Source organism: Stegostoma tigrinum, chromosome 12, assembly GCF_030684315.1.
Source record: "Stegostoma tigrinum isolate sSteTig4 chromosome 12, sSteTig4.hap1, whole genome shotgun sequence".
NCBI classification, from domain to species: Eukaryota; Metazoa; Chordata; class Chondrichthyes; order Orectolobiformes; family Stegostomatidae; genus Stegostoma; species Stegostoma tigrinum.
In genome coordinates, this window is record NC_081365.1 from 52,514,993 (window position 1) to 52,536,728 (window position 21,736).

General features: G+C 41.9%; 1 long non-coding RNA gene across 1 annotated transcript in view; it reads right to left on the reverse strand.

Moving 5' to 3' along the window:
- Positions 1-6,105: 6,105 nt before the first annotated feature.
- LOC125457247 (uncharacterized) overlaps positions 6,106-21,736 on the reverse strand; it is a 352,059-nt gene continuing 336,428 nt past the window's right edge. Inside the window, exons 4-5 of the long non-coding RNA XR_007248583.1 lie at positions 13,985-14,096; positions 6,106-6,623 (exon numbers count right to left, since the gene is read on the reverse strand). This is a non-coding gene — a long non-coding RNA (uncharacterized LOC125457247). The remainder of the gene's footprint in view (positions 6,624-13,984; positions 14,097-21,736) is intronic.

Consider the following 21,736-nt stretch of genomic DNA (forward strand, 5'->3'; position numbering starts at 1 on the left):
TCCCCCTCCACCAAAACCCTTTTCCACTCAGCCAAACTCATCCTCACCCTCCACAACTTCGTTTTCAATTCCTCCCAGTTCCTACAGACAAAGGGGGTGGCCAGGATAACCCACATGGGCCCAAGCTATGCCTGCCTCTTTGTAGGATACATGAAACAGCTACACTGCTACACTGGCCAGCCCCCATGTCTTCCTCCGTCGCATCGATGGCTATATCGATGCCGCCCCGTGCTCCCACGAGGAGCTCAAGCACTTCATCCACTTCACTGTCACCTTCCACCCCAACCTTAAGTTCATCTGGACCATGTCCAATACCTCTCTCTCCTTCCTAGACCTCACTGTCTCCATCTCTGGCAACCGCCTGGAAACTGATATCTATTTCAAGCTTACTGACTCCCACAGCTACCTAGAATACACCTTCTCTCACCTTCCTGCAAGAATGCGATACCCATTCCCAATTCCTTCTCCTCCACCATATCTGCTCCCGAGATGAAGCATTCCAAACCTGGACATCCCAGATGTCCTTGTATTTCAAGGACCGCAACTTCCCCTCCACAGTGGTCAAAAACGCCCTTGGCCGCATCTCTTGCATTTCCCACAACTCATCCCTCACACCCTCTCCCCACAATAACAACAAAGACTGAATCCCCCTCATCCTCACATATCACACCCCAATGTCCGGATTCAACGCATCATCCTCTGTCTCTTCTGACACCTGCAATCTGACTCCACTACCAAGAACATTTTTCCCTGCACACCCTTATCTGCCTTCCAAAGGGACCGCTTTCTCCATGACTCCCTCGCCCGCTCCACCCTATCCACGAGCCCCACAACCCCCGACAGTTTTCCCTGCAACCACAGGAAGTGCTACACCTGCCCCTACACCTCCCCCCTCACCCCCATCCCAGGCCCCAAGAAAACCTTCCACATTAAACAGATCTGCTAATGTGGTATTTTGTACCCGCTGCTCCTGATGTGGCCTCCTGCTAGAGAGGTCCGGGAAGGCTGCAGGAAAAGCATCTCATATTTCGCTTGAGAACCCTGCAGCCCAATAGTCTCAGGGTAGACTTCAAAAGCTTTAATATCTCTCCAGCTCCGACCTCATTCCAAAACAAGCCCAGCTTGTCCCCTCCTCCTTGACCTGTCTGTCTTTTCTCCCACCTATCCAGTCCTCCCACCTCACTGACCAACCCCTACCCCCATCCTCCTACCTACCAGCCTCATCCCCGCCTCCTTGGCCAGTCCGCCTTCCCTCAACTGCCCAACCCCCATCCCAAATCCCTACCTACTGTCTCCATCCCCACCTCCTTGACCCGTCTGTCTTCTGTCCACCTATCTGCTCCTTTATCCACCTTCTATCGTCACCTGCATGCCTCTCTATTTATTTCAGAGTCCCCTTCCCCTTCCCCATTTCTGAAGAAGGGTCCAGATCCGAAACGTCAGCTTTCCTGCTCTTCTGATGCTGCTTGGCCTGCTGTTTCATCCAGCTCTACATCTTGCTATCTCAGATTCTCCAGCATCAGCAGTTCCTACTATCTCCAAATAGATATCCTGCTGTCTTTTGAAGTGTCCTATGGATCTGCCTCCATCACTTCCCCAGGCAACAAATTTCAAATACAAACAACTCCCTGAGTAAATAAGTTTCGCTTCATCTCACGCCTTGCTCTCCTGCTGACAATCTTGAAATTGTGACTCCCTAGTGACTGACATATCAATTAATGGAAACAGAATATTCTTGTTTACCCTGTTAAAATTGCCTGGAATTTTGAACACCTCAATCAAGTCACCTCTTAATCTTTTCTGCTGCAAGGAGAATAGGCCCAAATTCTCTAATCTTTCCTTGTATCTAAAATTCCTCATCTTAGTATTATTCTCGTAAATGTCCTTCGCTTTGTCTCCAGGGCTTTAACATTCTTTCTTAAGAGTGCCAAGAGCTGAACTAGACTCTCCAAATGTGGTCTGACGAACGATAAGTGGAGGTGCAGCATTCTTCCTTTTATACTCTATGCATCCATTTATAAACTCAAGGATCCTATCAGCCTTCTTTTAACTGTTTCAATTTGTCTGGCTACCTTCATAGAATTATGGACTTGAAACCCCAGGTCCCTCTGCTCCTGTACTCCTCTCTAAAGTTGTGTCATTGAACCTTTATTGTCCCTTCATGTTTTTTTCTACCAAAATGTATTACCTCACATTTCTCTGCATTGATATTCATTTGCCAGGCCTCTGCCCATTTTGCCAACTTGGCAATGTCTCTCTGAAATCACTCAGTATTCATCCTCACAACTCACTATTCTCCCTTGCAAATTGGCAGACACCTGCAAATGTAGAGATTTTCCCATCAATGCCTATCTCCAAATCATTTATATAAATCAGTAAAAGAAACTGCCCCAACACTGATCCTTGGAAAACACCACTTTCAAGTTGCCCCCAGTCTGAGAAATGCCCATCCAAACCTATCCCCTCGTTCTTATCTTTTAGCTAACTTCTAATCCATACCGCAAAGAACCCATCAATCCCAAGCATTTCTAATTTGATAACCAACCTGTCCTGTGACACCGTTTCAAATGCATGTGAAGATTGCTATGATGATGAGATAAAACAGCGAAGGAGTACCTACTTAGGCCTCATGTATACAATTAGCTTTGTGTAAATGAATAAGAGTTAAAAAAACCCACAAGTTTAGCTCTATCATTACTTTAGTCTAAGGCCTCACAACATTATCTCGAACTCAACTGAATGATAAGAATCAGTGACATGCAGACACGCAGGAAATGAAATTCCTTTTGCATTGGTTCTTGATAGCAGCAATGGAGGACAACATGTACAGTCAATGAGGCTTTGCACCTCAGCAACTCTGTCTTCCTGATAAAAAGCCTGAATTATGAAGGTGCTGCATTATTCTACACTCTATTAATTGCTTGATGGCCACCAAATGCTTATATTGTTGTTAATTTTTTTGATTGCAGGTTGAAATGCACCTTCACCACAGAAGAGAGTCATTTTCACAGTCAAAGGCAATGTTGCATATGCCCCAGTGTTAGGTTCTGATCCTGCCTAGATGATTTACATTCTCTCAGTTCCTGCTTAGCTGTCAAAGCTAAAACTAGTGTGAAACACTTTGTATGAGGCTTTATTTGTTAATTTTTTTGACCCCCCTCAAGTTTGTCCTGCCAGGCTTTTCATGACAGGTACTAGGTCCCCATATGTAGCAATCTCAGTGTTAATCTGAAGTATTTTTACATTTTCTGGTGTTCCTGCAACCACTATACGCAGCATAGGTACAACCAAACTGCTGTTTAGTACTAGAGAACACAAGGGGATCCTCTTGCGTACGGTGGTAGTGTGCCTACTCCTGGGCCAAGAGACCTGAGATCATGTCACACCTACTCTCAACGTTAGCAATGACATCTCCGAATGGGTTGATTAGAAAAATACATCAAAATAACAAGGGGTAACGTTGCATGTGTGCTGAAAATCTTAAGTATAAGCAGAAAGTGTTGAAATAATTCAGTGAATCTGGGAGTAGCTTTGTGTGAAAAGCAGAGTTGTTGATCATTTGTAAGATTTAGTTCCATTGGTTTTCCAAATTCAACCCTCATTGCCAAAAGATGGTCATAAAAAAAACAGTCCAGACTATTCAGAAGGTAGAGATCCTTTTAAATACTCTAACTCCAACCTTCTTTACAAGTGTCGACAGCATGCTTTTCTCAGCAGGTTTAAAAGTCAGCATATCAAATATATCCAAACAAATCAATTTACTATAAGGGTTTGAATGAAGATACTGGATCTTAATTGAAATATCTTAATAAGCCTGTCATTCAGACAGTTACCTAAGATACATAAGGAGTGCCTTCTCCAGCATAATGACAGCCCTATTTTGTATCCTTCTGTTATAGGTTATCCCACTGTGATATTAGTATGCTGATATAATTAAATTTCTACCCAAGTAGTTCTTTGACAACAAGAAAGTAAGTCTCAAAATTCCACTTCCTTTTTATTCCATTCTAATTGTTTATTGTTAACAACTAAGATAGCGTATTATATGTTTATATGGTGTTTAAATACAACTGATTTATATAGGTCCTCCTACTAATCCATGGCAGGTTCCATGGGATACTAAGTGTTTGAAGAGGTAATATTGTTCCTGATTGTATAAGATTATTCTAATGCTTTGATTCACCTTCTCTTGAAGGCTGTCTTGATTGCACTTTACTCCTGATTTTAACTACATATACCTTGCACATAAGTATGCCGTACATGTTTGGAACAGTCAACAAGGTATTGATCTACCAAAACAAGATAGAAGTGACATCCTCAGTGACTAATTTGTTTGTTAACTCATACCTTAGGACATTCAACTGTTAACTCAAGTGTTCAGGCAATATTACTTTTATGACTTTTATAGCAGCGACTGAAATTTCAGGAAAAATTGATTTGTTATGATCTGTTTTGATTATTGTTAAATACAAAACTCCAAAGATTTTGAAGAACGTTGACATTTCCACTATTGTGTTTTACCATCTAAAATTTATCTTCCTTTTTGAATAGCACCTTTAGGTCTTATCTTTTCGACCATTTATACTTCTTATTATGAGCTGTTCTGTTTATTCTAGCCATTTCTATCTTTAGATCTCCAGCCGGAGAAAATCCCTCAAGCAGCTACTTTTTTCTAACTGCACAGCTGGACAATTCAAGTTTCTGCAACCGTGGTTCATCTTTATTTCATTAGCAAGCTCTTTCAATTAAACCTCTGTGTCAGAATCTGCTGAAGTATTTAATTACAGCTCTCCAAGTCTGGACATAAGGAGGTGGCAGAATGCCACAACAAGTCTAATGGCCACACACAAATGGTCAGTCAGTGAATGCTTCTTCACATGATATCTCCTATCAGCAATCTCTCATGCCACTCACTGCACCATATCATATCATTCAGCCATGCTATTAGGAAGGGAGTTCTGGATTTTGACCCAGTGACAGTGAATGAACAGCAGTTTAGAATGATATCAGGATGTTATGAATCTTGAAGTAGAACTTGCGAGTGTATTAGTGTTTGCATGCATCTGCAGTTCCTCTGGGTGGCAGGAGTCATGTTTTTTGGAAGGGACAATTGAAGCAGACTTGCAGACTTAGCATCTTGCTGTAGCAGATCCTATAGATGGGACTCAATGTCTTCCCTGGCATATCAGTTGTGGAGGATATGATTATTGACGATAACGGACAATGTGCAGTCAAGCAGCCCGCTTAGTTGTATTGGCATTGAGGTTCTTGAGTGCTGTTAGAGCTTCACTCACCCAGACATATCATCCTTGACACTCCTGACTTGTCCTTTTCAGATGGCAAATGGCTTCAGGAATTCAAAAGATGAGTTATTCCAAGCTTCCAGTTTGTTCTTAATCACAGTATTTAAATAGCTACCCCAGTTCAGTTTCTGTTCAATGGTAACCCTTAGGAGGTGGATAGTGGGGTATCCAGCAGGTTTCTGCTCACCATCTAGCCCATGGCATTTATCTTGCAAAGTACAGAAGATCACTGATCTTTGTCTTATACCTCTGGGTGTTCATTTACACCTAGCACACATTATTAAATGGGGTGGCAACATTTGTCCATATTGCCTTTGCCTGTTGATACTAATTGAAACGTCTGAAGTGGTGTACAACTGGGCTTTGAATATTGTGCCTAAGGTACAAATGCCTTGGTAGCAGCAAGTACTTCCCAATTCTCCAGCGGCATAGTTCTCTGAAAAAGGATTCCAAGAGCCTGGCTGCATAGTTAATAAGGCGATTGTGTGAAAAAAATTTGGTCTGTATTATGGCAGATTGAATGCCATAACTCTCACTTGACAAAGCACTTTAACTGAAAATGTGAAAATCCCACTTATTTTTCTTTGTTAAATGCAAATTGTTTCTTTTTTGTTAAAGGTTTGATGAAATGGACTTGAATCAATCTGTGGACTAGTAAAGCGAAGTAATGATTTTGACCTAAAAGGAATAGACCAGACATCTCCAATAGTCACAGGAATATTTTATATGTGTTTACGCTGATATTATAAATAGTTACATACAATTATACTTAAAATTGAAAAATGTAAATATAAAGTACAGCATAAATGAAGGGTTCTCACCTGGAGATCAATTGGTCTGTAATGTGCAGTTAAAAGTATTATTTACTTTCTTTAACTTCTTTACTTAAACAAAGCATGGTGGTACCTGTTCTCAAATAGGGACAGCCTGATAATGTACATGGGATATCATGAAGTCACTTGGAAAGTAGACAGCACTTGGAAGTTATCAGCAGCACTGAGAAGTTCAATAAAAGTACATCATCGTCAAAGAGCGTGGAGGTGAAGAGTATAGTTTGAGATAGTCAGCAGCATAAGGGGACAGCCCAGGCAATTCACCTGGAGACAGTAAAGTGTGATTTCTGGATAATTGCAAAGTTCCCTTTGGGTGCTGAATGTTGGTAGTGATGTAAGTAGCTGACAATTGAATAATATCTGGCCTTCCAAGCATTTACTTCAGATCAGGCCAAGCCTCTTGTCCTATGGTTGTTCCTCTGCCTAGTCCACTCTGCAGTGGTGTTGAAACACTGTTTTGACTTCTGCAGGTGTCCAGTCTGCTATCCTATGATGCAGAAAGCAAAGATGAAACCTCGTCGTGTAGCACTTCCCTTGAGCAGGGATTAATATGGTGTGGGTTCATAAATGGCCATCAAAACATTTCATTTTTGCAGTGCATATAATGCAACAGCTCATATACTTGAAAATAGCAGGTCAATCAACATTCATTGGAATAGCAGGCATTATTTCTTCAGAGTGCACAGTAATATCTGATTCTGTGTTCACACAGCTGGGGCATATACAACCACATCACCTTTCTTAGTACCTGCCCACAGAACCAGATCATCCCCAATGGACTACAGTCCACATTCAGACATTCCCAATTTTGCCCCAGCCATGACAATGTCTACATTCAGAGCATTGAGACCCTTCAGAAGCGTTTCTCTCTGTTACCCCTGAAACACACTTGCAGCAATGTGCCGGCATCTCCTGGCACTACAATCAAGCCTACCCCAGCTCAGAGCCTCCCTCTCTCAGACTTGCAAAGGACCTCTCCTGTTTTTTATTCTTCGTCGGATCCAGAACCTGAACTCACAATTCTACTCAGCTTTACTGGACCCAAAAAAGCCGTAAGTGCAGTAAACTTATTGGTGCCTACCACTGAAAATGGGCCTCCTCCACCTCCTATAACCCCAACCCTACCCAGGACCTTCCCCACAATGTGCCCACCACCTTTGGCCATGTGACAACTGTCGGAGCAACCACTGATGATGTCACATCCTCTGCCACAGCGTACACCACTTCTGGGACAGCGAACGCCATCGACACCACTGCTGATGCCACTGCCTCCATTTCTGAGGCCAACACCATAGATGCTACAGGTGCCCCTGCTGCCACTGCTGCTGCTGCCTCCTAACCCGCTCCACCCACCACCGATGCCAGCGCAACTCCGCCCACCACCACCGACATAACTCCGTCTACCACCGCCGATGCCACTCCGTGCACCACTGCCGACACCGATGTCGCTCCACCCACTGCCTCCACAGCCAGCAGCTGCAGAGGAGACAGCAGTACTCAGCCCTACCGAGTCTTCATCATCCCTCCAGACCTCCCCCATACTGAGGATGAACAGCCAGTCCTCAGTAAAGGGCTCACCTTTGTCCCCTTCCACTCACACATCAACGAATACTGATCATGTTTGGACATAGAGCAGTTCTTCCGCCGCCTCCGTCTCCATGCTTACTTCTTTAACCATGAGCCTAACCCTTCCTCTACTGACCCCTTCTCCTACCTCCAATGCACCCCCTTCTCCTGGACAACACCCCAAGGCCTTCTACCCTCCCTCAACCTCTTCATCTCCAACTGCCGTCGTGACATCAATCGCTTCAACCTCTCCACCCCTCTCACCCACTCCAACCCCTGCCCTGCAGAACATGCAGCCCACTGCTTGCTCCGCTCCAATCCCAACCTCACCATCAAACCCGCAGACAAGGGGGGGCGCATTTGTAGTAAGGCGCACTGACCCCTACACCACCGAGGCAGTATGCCAACTCTCTGACACTTCCTCCTACCGCCCCCTTGATCGTGACCCCAACCCCGACCACCAAACCATCATCTCCCAAACCATCCACAACCTCATCATTTCAGGTGACCTCCCACACACAGCCTCCAACCTCATTGTTCCCCAACCTGCACAGCCTGCTTCTATCTCCTTCCCAAAATCCACAAACCTGACTGCCCTGGACGACCCATTGTCTTCCACCTGCTCCTGACCCACCAAACTTATCTGCAACTATCTGGACTCCATTTTCTCCCCCGGTCCAGGAACTCCCTACCTACGTCCGTGACACCACACAAGCCCTCCACCTCCTCCAGAACTTCCAACTCCCTGGTCCCCAATACCTCATCTTTACCATGGGCATCCAGTCCCTATACACCTACATTCCCCATAAGATGGCCTAAAGGCCCTCCGCTTCTTCCTGATCCACAGTCCTGACCAGTCCCCCTCCACTGACACCCTCATCCACTTAGCCAAACCTGTCCTCACCCTCAACAACTTCTCTTTCAATTCCTCCCACTTTCTGCAGAGGAAGGGGGTGGCCATGGGTACCTGCATAGGCCCAAGCTATGCCTGCCTCTTTGTAGGTTACGTGGAACAATCCCTCTTTCGCACCTACACTGGCCCTAAATCCCACCTCTTCCTCCATCTTTGGTGGTGGTGTCGGATTGCAGACGTGTCGGAGGATGATGCGTTGGATCCGGAGGATGGTGGCATGGTATGTGAGGATGAGGGGGATTGTATCGGCACTGCCTCATGTTCCCATGAGGCGCTTGAACAGTTCATCCACTTTACCAACACCTACCAACCCATCCTTAAGTTCACTTGGACCATCTCTAATACCTCTCTCTTCTTCGTGAACATCTCTGTCTCCATCTCCGGCAACCACCTAGAAACCAATATCCATTTCAAGCCCTCCGACTCCCGCAGCTACCTAGAATACACCTCCTCCCATCCACCTCCCTGCAAAAATGCCATCCCCTTTTCCCAATTCCTTTGCCTCCACTGCATCTGCTCCCGGGATGAGGCATTCCACTCCCGTACATCTCAGATGTGTTCGTTTTTCAAGGGCTACAAACTCCCACCCCTCGGTGGTCAAGAATGCCCTCGATCAGGTCTCCTGCATTTCCTGCAACTCATCCCGCACACCCCCTCCCTGCTGTAAAAACCAAAACAGAATCCCCCTCATCCTCACATACAATGCCACCGTCCTCCGGATCCAACGCATCATCCTCAGACACATCTGCAATCCGACCCCACCACCAAAGACATTTTTCCCTGCCCACTCTTGTCTTCTTTCCGGAGGGACAACTCTCTCCATGACTCTCTTGTCCGCTCCACACTCCCCTCCAGCTTCACCTCACAGGGCACTTTTCCCTAATAAGTGCTACATCTGCCCCCACACCTCCTCCCTCACTCTCATCCCAGGCCCAAGAAGACTTTCCACATCAAGCAGAAGTTCATCTGCACATCTGCTAATGTGATATACAGCAACCACTGTTCCCGTTGTGGCCTCCACTACATCGGGGAAAACCAAGCAGAGGTTTGCGGACCACTTTGCAGAACACCTACGCTCGGTTCGCAATAAACAACTGCACCTCCCGGTTGTGTAACATTTCAACTCTCCCTCCCATTCCGCAGATGACATGTCTATCCTGGGCCACCTGCAGTACCACAATGATGCTACCTGTAGGTTGCTGGAACAGCAACTCATATTCCCCTTGGGAACCTGCAGCCCAATGGTATCAACGTGGACTTCACAAGCTTCAAAATCTCCCCTACCCCACCGCAACCCGAAACCAGCCCAGCTCATCCCTGCCTTCCTAACCTGGCCTTCCTAGCCTGTCCTTCCTCCAACGTATCCCCTCTTCCCACCTCAAGCTCCACCCTCATCTCCTATCTACTAACCTCATCCCACCCCCTTGACCTGTCAGTCCTCCCTGGACTGACCTAACTCCTCCCTACCTCCCCACCTACACTCACCTTGCATACATCTTTGGATACATTTGCCCATTTGATGTTAATGTTTTATGTTACTCATATTCATGTGAGGCCTGGAATATTTATAACATATATTTTGATTCTTGGGATGTAATCAAGACTGGTATTCATGTCCATTCCCAGTTTGTACATGTTTAATACATGCTGTAAAGGCAGAAATTATGTTCTCAGGTTACATAATGTTTTCTCCTTAATGTGTATGATAATGGATACTTTAGCAGCAGCAAGATAAATGACAAAGAACAGAGTGAATTGCTGTGGTACAGATATTATTAAAGCTTTCACTTGGCCAGAAACTTGAAAAATACAAATCCACAGAGCGATAATACATTATCATTGTGTTCGACCGAGTGGTTAAAATGAACCAAGAAGTAGACATCTGGAAAAGAATACATAAAGTAACATTAACAGAGAAAACATAAGGAAATGTGAAGCAGCTCCTTCAATTTTAGTTTACCTGAAATGGAAATAAAGATACATCTCAACTGCAGTGGGTAAGTTGTGTTCAAGCATTTATGCAATGCAAAAATGAAACCTTCTGAATGACAAAGGGAACAGAACGCTTCATTGTTGGGAGTTATCAGTGAACACCCCCACTTCTACCCTTATGATGGAAGGAAGACCATTGATGGAGCAGCTGAAAATGTTTGAGCAGGGATATAACCTGAGCGAGTCCTGCAACAATCTTCTGAGACTAAGGTGACTGACTTCTCACAGTCATACACTTTTGTGCTGGGAATGGAATATGTTTTCCCCAATTTCTATTGACTTCAGTTTTGTTGCCACATATAATTTAATATTGCTTTGATGTCAAAGCTTCGCTCTCCCACCTATTTAGATTCTCAGTTCACTTCTTGTGCAGAAATGACGAAAGTGATGGGTTACAATTTCATTTGATCATAAGGATTCACATTCATTGTAGGCTTCAGTGAGTCAGGTGACAACAAAGTACACTTTCTAATCTAAATTTCAGTTCTGACACTCCTAACTTATCTGCATATCTATGGTCAGTTTCCATCAGAAAGCAGCAACTGCTTGTCGCATTGGATAGGAAGTTCAGACATGTGCGACCTGCCATTCAGGCTAACCAACAAGCTGATAAATTGCAGCAAGCACTCTTGTTTCTAAAGAGCCTATGTGGGTGGGTGTTTTCCACTTGCACACTAGAAGCGTACTTATAAGCTGAAGTCATCCTGTTGTAATCAGATTGTTGTTGGTCTTGCAGAAATGTACAGATTAAGACTGGCAAAGATATAAAAAGGCCCAAATTGTGAGATTTAAGTAACCTCCTCATTTTATCACAATGGTTTCCCAGTTTCTATCAGGTAAGTAGTCTTAAAATTATTCTGGAAAGGGTCGCAACTTCCACTCCTCAGTGGTCAAGAACGTGCTCAACTGTGTCTCCTGCATTTCCTGTAACTCATCCCCCACACCTCCTCCCCGCAATAACAGTCAAAACAGAATTCCCCTCAACATCACGAACCACCCCACCAAACTTCGGATCCAACGCATCATCCTCTGACACTTCCACCATCTGCACCCCAAACTTAAAATTGATCTCAAAGTGTTGAGTGAGACATGAGAAATTATAACTAGATCTCATTTCCATAATCATTTAAATGCTGTTATAAAGAAGCGTTTACGACATTTTCCGCTATATATATAGAATTTCTGAGAATAAAAAACAATTATCAAAGCAAAGTGTCTTGGTTGACAGTAGCTAAAATGGTGCAATCATGAAAAACCAAACTGCTTTTTGGAAATCATGGGGCAGATTTTCTGATGGCTAATCATCATTCTAGTGTAGTTACAAGTTGTGCGTGGGATCCTGTAGAACTCCATCATTGTAGGCTCAGAAGGAATTGCCCAGGCAGTCGGATTGTCCTATGGCAGTTCCTTTGCATCTGGATTCCTCTAAAGGTCTCCACAAAAGTTAAGTGCACTTTGAGATGCTAGTGGAGAGTTTCTCTTAGAACTGCTGCACCCCAGTTAGGGATGAGTTCCAGGTCAGTGTCCCAGTGAGACTGAAGGAATGGCAATATACTTCCAAGTCAGAATGGTGAGTGGCTTGGAATGGAAATGAATGGGGATGTGAGTAATCTGCACAGGTGTAATTGGAAGTAGATTGGGTGGGTGTCAGTTTAATAGTTTCTCAGGATTTGGACGAATTTTAAATAGTCTATCTTTCCTTGAGTAATTTTGTTTTTTTAATTTCATCAAAACATCCAAATTCTCTGAATGTTTTGGAAGGATGTGTTTCAAGTGTGTTATGATAAGGCTTCTGTAAGGTCCCCATGCATAACTCCCACCTGTGTTGGAATAATGACTATTTGGCCAGTAGAAAAGCTGGGCCATTGCCTATAGATTGGTAGACCCTGGATGATACGCTGCATCATAAACTTTGGAAGGAAATTGAATATTGGTAAGTCAATGGTTTGGAAATAAAGGTGAGACTGATCCTCTGGCTATCCTGTAGAACATCTGCCCTGAACTCAGTAACTCTACTTTATTTCCAATTCACGCAAATATTATCTTGGAAGGGCCAATGAACCACAATATTATATGCAGGCTACAGTGCTTGCATAAAAAATATATTTAACAATACGATGATATTTTGTAAAATCTCACAGATATGATAATGTTAAAAAGTCACTGGACCAACAGGCTTGAAATGCAGTTCAGTAAAAAAAACCTGGCAAGTTTACAGTTGGAAAGAGTTGGATCCAGAAGATGCAAAAACACATTTTATTGTCTTCCCATTGGGCTTTGGGTAATTATCCATGAACCACTGAAATGTAAAATGAATATTCCTTTAATTGAAGATGACTGCAGTTTTTTGAAAATCACTCCTAATATACAAAGGTTACTACAAATCAGGAGGTAACTAAGTAGAAAGTGTGGAGCTGGATGAACTCAGCAAGCCAAGCAGCATCCTAAGATGTCTGTGAGATTTTACAAACTATCATTGTATTGTTAGATATATTTTTTATGCAAGCTCTGTAGTCTGCATATAATATTGTGGTTCATTGGCCCTTCCAAGATAATATTTGCTTGAATTGGAAATAAAGCAGAGTTACTGAGTTCAGGGCAGATGTTCTGCAGGAGAGCCAGAGCATCAGTCTCACTTTTATTTCCAAACCAATGACTTACCAATATTCAATTTCCTACCAAATCCTACGATGCTGCTTGGTCTGCTGTGTTCATGCAGCTCCACACTTTGTTATCTCGGACTCTCCAGTATCTGCAGTTCCCATCATCTCTGGTAGCTAAGTAGAAGTTCTCTGAACTATATGAATGTTGACCTCTGGAGGCATACCTCAAGGAGCCCATGAACAACAATAGGAAAAGAAACATGTTTTTTTCCAAGTGTAGAACTAACATTTTAAATGTTTTCCCTATTTCTACATTCCATCGAAGTTTAAAATCAGAAATTGCTGATATTTCTAAACTGTCTTTGATTCTTATCACCATGTATGTAAGTTAAATTAAACTGAAGATAAAACTCAGCAACAGTACTAAAGGACAGCAAACCTCCTTTCAGTGGAGATGTGATACACTAGTCAAGGTACTAGGCAGTAGATATTCCTCTTTAGTAGCACTTTGAAGTGATTCCTTGCCTTCAACCAATTTCTGAATTCTCTGATGAACCAAAAAATTGATAGAACAGCATTAAAAAAATGAAATACTGTGTGCATCAATAACTCCACAATATTCAAAGACAACTTAGCATTTGCATCAATCATTTGCTATCTTATCCATTTCTTACATGGAAGGATTAATACAAATACAGATTCATATAAATTAAAATTGATATAAGTCCACTTCTGCATATTTATCCACTGTGACAACTATAATATGTCTCCTACCTTCATTAGACAAGTTCCACTTTCCAACATCAATGGAATCACAATGTGTACCAGTGGAAAATTTGAAAATATGTCATAGTAAGTGATGTTTCCTTTGCTGGAGCTACTATTCCTGCGAAAATAATTAAATTTCAGTAGAAGATAAGTGAGGACTGAATCATGGCAGTCAAATTCTCTACATGACCTCATTTTCTTGCATTTGTCTTAAGCTGCATTTACAATTAGGACACTGGTGACCAGAACCCCATGTTGATTATAAAGCTAACTGGTTACAGGGCTAGCCTCCTCCATTGTTAGCTATGGAAGGGAGTAGAGAACTGACAATTTATATGTTCATAGGATCGCAATTAAAATGCCAGCAAACAGAGAAACTACATCAACAATATCTATTCAGCCAAATTTCCTTTCTTTCTAATTCTTCAGTAAGAATAAACATACACTTGGCAGAAGTGACATTCTTGACTCTACGACTATGACTATGGCATGCTATCTTTTACAAAAGTAGACATCCTTATTAACGATTTTTTTTTAAGTGCAGAATAACTGTTTAACTCAGGGACAGCATCCAATATTATTGTTGTGTTACACATTTAGCATTTAAATAAAGTGACATTATTCAAACATCTAACCATCTATTAATAATAGGGAGAGTTAAAAGATTTTGAAGTTATTACTGCTTTAAGTAACACTTATTCCTGCAGTCAACTTCAACAATTGAATGCGATGTAGTCAAGTATCACATTTGTATCATGTTAATTTTGGAATACTTGCAGAATCAGCCAGAAAACAGCAAACCGATATCTGTTATTAGTTTCATTTGCAAATTTCTTGAACATACTGTTCATTTTCATGTTCTCTGGCACTTTGAAGAACCTGTTTGATAACCAATTCACTCTTGAGTGAAAACATTGACTGTAACGTAGCATTTGCAGTCTGCTGATGATCTAGTTTCAAGTCTCCGAAGAGATGAATCATATGTCAATACTAGATTTCTTGAAAGTGTTAAGACTTAACTTAGAATAATACACCATTGATGGTGTTTCAAGAAGATCACCAAATGACCTATTTACCTGATTGCTACTCACTTTTGCAAATATATACTTACGAGTTTATTACAAAACCAGTTAATTGTAGTTGGTTAAAAAGGTCTTCTAGTTGTTCTACATGTTCTTAGACCATAAGGCCATAAGACATAGGAGTGGAAGTAAGGCCATTCGGCCCATCAAGTCCACTTCGCCATTTAAATCATGGCTGATGGGCATTTCAACACCACTTCCCTGCACTCTCCCCGTAGCCCTTGATTCCTTTTGAGATCAAGAATTTGTCGATCTCTGCCTTGAAAGCATCCAACATCCCGGCCTCCACTGCAGTCCGTGGCAATGAATTCCACAAGCCCACCACTCTCTGGCTGAAGAAATGTCCCCTCATTTCAGTTTTAAATTTACCCCCTCTAATTTTAAGGCTGTGCCCACGGGTCCTAGTCTCCCCACCTAACGGAAACAACATCCTAGCGTCCACCCCTTCTAAACCATACATTACCTTGTAAGTTTCTATTAGTTCTCCCCTCAACTTCTAAACTCTAATGAGCACAATCCCAGGATCCTTAGCCGTTCATCATACGTTAAACCTATCATTCTTCCTAGGGATTAATGTATATTATAGCATTATCTCAGCCTTCACAGTTTGGCACTTTAGCTGTGATTTGATTAATAAATCTTTGAAATAGGAATTCTTAAACTCTAATAGCATCGACTGACATTGACATAGACCATTTTCATGTAAGAAAGGCTTACATCTCCTTTGCTTTTGATGATATTTATACTTGTCGGTATTCTTTCAATAGAACAATTTTAGAAAGGAATGAAGAACTGCTGACCTTACCAATCCAACCTTCGAACTATGGATGTGGATGTGAATCTATTTTCATTACTGCTTTTTTTTTTCAGTAATCTGTGCTGTATCTAGTTGAGGCACCCATTGCAGGAACTAATACCACTGGTGAACCTCAACAGCTTTGGTCCATATCAGATCTGGCTAATATAATACATCCAAGTGTATCTGTCCAGATTTCCGTGAATTTTCCTACTAGGATACATACCTTATAACCTCTTCCTGTTGTTCTTCAAAAACATATTAACTAGCCATTCATTCTTTATCAGCAGATCAGTGAGGATGCCTCCACCTCCTGTCAGAATGCTATTTCTAATATAATAGCACTCTAAAACCCTTTCATCTATTCTTGGAAATTGCTTTGCCACTGCTTTGGTCACCAGACATGGTGGAATAATACTTGTAACTTGTTCCTGTAATAGTTCCATCTCTAAATCTCATTCTAGCTTTGTGTGATAATAAATAAATCTATAACTTTTACTCCAGCTGATTTTCTTAATAATTCTTATTACGGCCGTACCAGACAAACTGCCTGACTCTAATTTCACTTTGTACAACAGCACCAAGAAAAACCTTTAAATTACCCGATTTATTGGACTATTGTCATTCATTGTACTCTCGGAAGGAAAACTGTGCTTTTCCGGTGATGGAAGTTGAGTAACTCTAATGTCTCTAAATATAATTATGACTTTGCATACATCATTTGAAGAAGAAGGGTTATCTTTCCCATTGTCAAAAGCCCTTCAAATCTTTCATCTGTCGTATGCACCACTCCTGTACTCAGAGCAATCTTTACCTCTGGTTTCCTGCACGTAATCAAGACCACAATTTGAAACACTACATTTTTCTTTTGCGTTCCCTTTTTGGCCTCTTTCTTATGTATACAGTGTTATGGACAAAGATGCCTCATTCTGTTGTAATCGGCAGACTTGGGCCTTGATGTTCACCTCTGGCTCATTATCAACAGGCAGCAATGAAACCTGTCAAGCAGTTGCAACCTTCTGGTCTTCAACATGAGCTCTAAATATAAAAAAAAGATAGTTCTTAAATCTTTCTAAGAAGTAAATTTCTATGAGAGCAACTTATGTGCTATTTACTCAGAATGCCTTATACTGACTTGTCAAAATTACTTTTCTTTACTCTTTCAAATTTGACGTAGGCTTGCCAAGTCTGCTTCCGCAAATTTGACACCTTTGCCTGTATGTTTCAGGAACTAACTCATATGCATTCAAAGCAGTTGTTTGAGATATAGTGACATACCGTTGAAGCTGTATATGCTCTGGTTAGACTGTGTTTGGAACACAGTAAGTGGTTTTGGGCCCTGTGTAAGGAAGTATATGTTGACCTTGGAGGAGACCCAGAGGAGGTTCACAAGAATGATCCCAGGCATGAAGATTTAGTCACATGAGGTGCAGTTGAGGGCTCTAACTCTGTACTTGATGGAGTGTAGAAGGATGAATGTGATCTCAATGATTCATACAGATTATGAGAGGTTGGATTGTGTAAATGTGGAGAAAGTATTACCACTTGTAGGAGAGAATTGGACCTGAGATTACAGCCTGAGAATGCAGGGATGACATTTTAGAACTCAACTGAGGAGAAATTTCTTTAGCCACAGTGTAGTCAGTCTGTGGATCTCATTGCTGCAGAGGCCAGTGGAGACCAAGTCATTGAGTTTGTTTAAGACAGTAGTAGATAGATTCTTGATTAGTAAGGCATCAAGGGTGATGGGGAAAAGGCAGAAGACTGAGTTGAAGAACATAACAGACATGATCAAATGGTGAACCAGGCTTGATGGGCCAAATGACCCCCTAAAGGTTTCATAGGGTCATAATTCATAGAAACCTTGTCCGATAATGATGATATAATTTCATGTGCTTTATCTGTCAACTTGCTTTTCGTGGTCAATGTTCAGATTTTCTTTGGCCGCTTCACTTGCATTGCTCAATTATCAAACGATGTAGAAAATCCTTCCACATCCTTTCCCTCAAACTTTGGCAAAGTCTGTACAAAATCTAAGCATTCATACACGGGACTTTAGATTATGGCTTGATTTGTTTTGTCATCAGAGCCTTATAGACTATAGATTCACATAGGATGGAAACAGACCCTTCATTCCAACTCATCCATGCTGACCAAGTTTCTGAAGCTAAGCTAGTCCCACATGTCTGCATTTGGCCCATATCCCACGAAATCTTTCCTATTCATGTGTCTGTCCAAATGCTTTTTAAATAATGAAAATGTAACTGCATCTACCACTTCCTCTGGTAGTTCAATCCACAAACGAACCGCCCTCTGTATGGAAAAGTTGGCCATCCAGTCCCTTTTCAGTCTTTCTCCTCTCACATTAAAAAAAATGGCATTTAGATTTGAACTTCCCTTGCCCGCTTCTTCAACATTTAACATCTTTTTTTAACTGCATCACTTTAAACCAGCATTTCAAATCTCTTTCTATTTTATTGTGGCAGATTGAATTCAACTCAGAAAAGTGTGAAGTGATTCATTTTAGAAGACCGAATTTGAACGCCGATTACAGGGTTAATGGCAGGATTCTTGGCAGTGTGAAAGAACAGGAGGATCCTGGGGCCCACGTCCATAGATCCCTCAAAGTTGCTACCCAAGTTGATAGGATTGTTATGAAGGCATATGTTGTGTTGGCTTTCATTGGCAGGGGAATTGAGTTTAAGGACCACAAGGTTATGCTTTAGCTCTATAAAACTCTGGTTAGACCACACTTGGAATATTGTGCTCAGTTCTGGTTGCCTTGTTATACGAAGGATGTGGAAGCTAAAGAGAGGGTGCAGGGGAGATTTATCAGGATGTTGCCTGGACTTTAGGGCAGTTCTTAAGAGGAAAGGTTGGTGGAGCTAAGGCTTTTTTCATTGGAGTAAAGAAGGATGACAGTTGTCTTGATAGAGGTGTACAGGATGATGGGAGGCATAGATAAAGTGCCAGGGTGGAAATGACTATTACAAGGGGAAAAAATTTTAAGGTGATTGGAGGAAGGTATAGGGGAGATGTCAGAGGTGAGTTCTTTACACAGAGAGTGGTGGGCTTGTGGAATGCGCTGCTGGCAGTGGTAGTGGAGTCAGATATTTTGAGACATTTAAGCGGCCCTTGGATAGGAACACAGAGAATAGTAAAATGTAGGGCATGCGCGGTAGATTGGTCTTCATATGATAATAGGTCGGCACAACATCATGGACCGAAGGGCACGTACTACGCTGTACTTTTCTATGTTTATTGTTCTGTGTTGGTTTCCTTTCCTTTGTCCTTGTTTTAAATCCTTTGCTCTGCCCCAAACATCTAGTTCCAAGCTCTTAAATGCTCTCTCTTTATCTTTCTCCTCACTCCGAAGTTCAAGTTCACAATTTATAAAGTGGAATTCACTACCCTACAGTGCAGTGGAATATTAAATAAACTTAAAAAGGAGACAGATTTTTAATTCACAACCAGTGGAAGGGTTTTAGAGGGTGGACAGGAAAGTTGAGTTGAGGTTGAGATGAGACCAGCCACAATTGTACTAAATGGTGGTGCAGGCTCAAGTGGCCAAATTGCCTTCCTCTACTCTGAGTTTTAATTTTCTCGTGCACAGGACATATTGGGTAATGTTCCACATTGTTGGGTAAATGCCAGTGTTATAAATACATCAGAACAGCTTAGGTAGGAGTGTGTATATTTCTGCAGCACAGGTCTTCAGTACTATGCAGGCACATTGTTAGAGCCCATAATCAATATTCTGCACTGTCAACCATTTCTTGATATCATGCAGAATGAGTTGAATTATTTGAAGTCTAGTAACTATGACTTTAGGGATTCCAAGGTGAAGCTGAAATTGTTAATCTGCTCAGAACTTTTGAGTGAAGATTGTTGCATCTATGGTCAGGATTTGGAAAGGTAAGGGCTGATTAGGGATAGTCAACATGACTTTGTGCACGGGAAATCATGTCTCACTAACTTAATTGAGTTTTTTTAAGAAGTAATGAAGAGGATTGAAGCAGGAAGACCATTGCCCATGATCTATATGGATTTCAGTAAGGCATTCAACAAGATTCTGCACAGTGGACTGGTTAGCAAGGTTAGATCACGTGGAATACAGGTAGAACTAGCTATCTGCGTACAGAACTAGCTTGAAGGAAGAAGAGAGAGGGTGGTGGTAAAGGGTTGCTTTTCAGACTAGAGGCCTGTGCCCAGAGGTTTGTCATAAGGATCATAGGTGCTGAGTCCACTGTTTTTTTTGTCATTTATGGAAGTGATTTGGATGTGAACATAGAAGGTATGGTTAGTGTGTTTGCAGATGACACCAAAGTTAGAGGTGTACTGGAAAGCAAAGAATGTTATCTAAGACCACAAAGATGGGCCAACAGGCCAAGGAATGTTAGATGGTGTTTAAAGTAGATAACTGAGGAGCTGTACTTTGGAAAGGTAAATCTCAATGGCAAGATCCTGGGAAGCACTGCTGAATGAAGAGACCTTGGAGTGCAGATTCATAGTTCTTTGAAAATGGAGTCACAGGCAGACATAATAGTGAAGAAGGTGTTGGGCATGCTTGCCTTTATTATTCAGCACATTGTTGGGAGGTCATGTTGCAGCTATACAGGGCATTTTGTAGACTACTTTTAGAATACTGTGTGCAGTTCTGGTCTTCCTGCTGTAGGAAGGATGTTATGAAACTTGTCAGGGTTCAGAAAAGATTTACTAAGATGTTGCCAACATTGGAAGGTTTGAGCTATAGGGAGAGACTGAAAAGGCTGGGGCTATTTTCCCTGGAGTGTCAGATGTTGACCGGTGACCCATAGAGTTTTATAAAATCATGAGGTGCAAGAACGAGTAAGTAGAGAGGGTGGGAGAGTCCAAAACTAGACGGCGTAGGTTTATGATGTGAGGGAAGATTTAAAAAGGATCTAAGGACAACATTTTCACTCTGAGGGTGGTGCATGTATCAAATGAGCTGCCAGAGGAAGTGATGGAGGCTGGTACAATTACAACACTTAAAAGACACCTGAATGGGTACATGAATTAGAAGGGCTTAGAGGGATATTGGCCAAATGCTACCAAAAGGGATGCGATTTATTTAGAATATTGGGTCAGCATGGACAAGTTGGACTGAAGGGTCTATTTCCGTGCTGTGCAGCTCTATGACTCTATGTGCAGGGTTCTATTACCATTTCAAACTGGGATATTTCTGGAATCTCACCACCTATTAGCTGTTTCATTTTCAACCACCATTCATGACTGGATGTACCAGGAGTATGGAGCTTAGATCAGATCTGTTTTTACATATGATTATATGATTTATGCATCAGGGAGAAAAAAAGAGATCATATCAGTTTCCTGCAAGATTGACTTCTGGAAATGCAAAACTGGCAGGAACATTGGGGGATGTCTTTCAATGCCAAATATGCTGTCTCATATGTTTCAATAATTAAAGTATGATCAACCAACAGTTGGCTTGAAAGTTCTATAAATAAATTCTCCAACAAGCAGACACACAATCATTTCTAGAGCTCAATCAAAAAAAAATCTTCAATGGGGATTCCACATTCCACACCAAATGTTTGCCCAGTCTACAGTCTGCAAGTTATGTGTGGAACTTTTACAGAGAGAGAACTAAATGACATTGAAGAGTTCTAAAAAGATGCTGCAAGATTCTACATAAATGATTATGGGAAATGCACCAGCACCACATCATTGCTTAAAGATTTGAAACAGATATCACTGCAGCAAAGGAGAAGAAAAGTAACTGTCTATATTCTATAAACTATAGAATGGACTGGTAGGAAGTGAAGAAAACAGAGACCTAGTGTTCTTCAGTAATGACAAAACACAAGATAAGCATCCACACAAACTGCAAAGCCTTTG